The sequence below is a fragment of the Capsicum annuum genome, chromosome 1 (assembly GCF_002878395.1).
Source record: "Capsicum annuum cultivar UCD-10X-F1 chromosome 1, UCD10Xv1.1, whole genome shotgun sequence".
Lineage (NCBI taxonomy): Eukaryota > Viridiplantae > Streptophyta > Magnoliopsida > Solanales > Solanaceae > Capsicum > Capsicum annuum.
This window is the reverse complement of record NC_061111.1, coordinates 151538122-151539444: the sequence shown is the minus strand read 5'-3', so window position 1 is coordinate 151539444 and position 1323 is coordinate 151538122. Positions and strand designations below refer to the sequence as shown.

General features: G+C 37.6%; 1 pseudogene; it reads right to left on the bottom strand.

Annotated features, from left to right (window-relative positions):
• The window catches only part of LOC107854906, a 24618-nt pseudogene extending 23530 nt beyond the window's left edge, over positions 1-1088 (bottom strand).
• Positions 1089-1323: the final 235 nt, after the last annotated feature.

Below are 1323 nucleotides of genomic sequence, written 5' to 3'. Positions count from 1 at the left end.
AATACACAGATCAGAGTTTGAGATTTACAGACAGGTTACATATTTTCGGAAGATGCCCATGTGTTTTCAGAAACTGTTTTATGCATAATGTTTGATGAAAATTTGCTCTCACGTATTATATATATATATATATATGTTCAATTACTCTATTTTGGATTGCTTCGCGTGCCAGTACAATTGTGCTGACCCCCCCCCCCCTTCCTCTCAGGTACTGAGGCACAGTCTAGGAGTCCAGATCCTCAGTAAAGTCTATAGACAAGGTTGTCTCAGAGTTCAATTGGTGAGCCTTCTTTGCTTCGAAAGGCCTAGTCATTTAGGTATTTATTTCAGTATGATTTTTAGTCTGTTGGGGGCCTTGTCCCAGTTATTCAGATAGTATGTCAGTAGAGATTTCGCAGACTGTTGCAGATGTTTAATAAATATTGTTGGGCATATTTTCAGGCCTTTAACTGTTTTAAATTGTTGACCATGTTTGCGTATTATTGAGTCTAATCCGTATTTCTTTGATCATATAAATTATGTGCATGATTACCAGATAGATAGAGGGTGTTCTGGGCCTTCGGGTTCGGGAATACTCATCACGGCCAGGGCCCCGGTTTGGGTCGTGACACATCTCATAGTCTAGCTCATTAGATGCAAAATACTAGGCAACTTCTTCTGTACAATCGAATGGACAAAATTATTCGATGCCTGATGTCAAGAAATGGACCTTGGGCCTAACTCAACCCAAAAACTAGCTCGAGAGGTTAGGATTACCTAAGTCCATATAAGCAAACTACAAGTTCATTCCCCAACCAATGTGGGACTTTTTACCCACTCTAACAGTTGATACTGATGAAAGTAAGTCGAGGTGCAGATAAACTGGCTGGGACACTACAGTTACTAAAAGAACATATGACATACATGTAAAAGAGTGGTTTAAGAAAAGGAGAATTACCGTCACCACAACCAAGTTTAGGACTTTTGAAACGAGTCTCAGAGCGCAAGAACTGAAGCAAAGTTGTAGAAGGATCAATACATGGCAACTCAAACCTCTCTCCATTAACTGCTAAAACCAATGAACTCCCTTTTTTCTGCCTTTCCTCCATTAATATAACAGTCTCTTTAAAATCAAGATTCTTGACACAGACCCTTTATCAAAATATTGTCTTTTTCCAACTTCCTCAGCTGGAAAGTAACAGAATTGACAGAAAAAGCAACAATCTTGAATCTGCAGTCTATTACATGTTCTTTTTGGCATACTACATAATATTCATCCTTTTTCCTAGTAAAAATATTTTTTATTGTTGGTATTTTAAAAATATTTTTAAGTGTAGAGAAAAT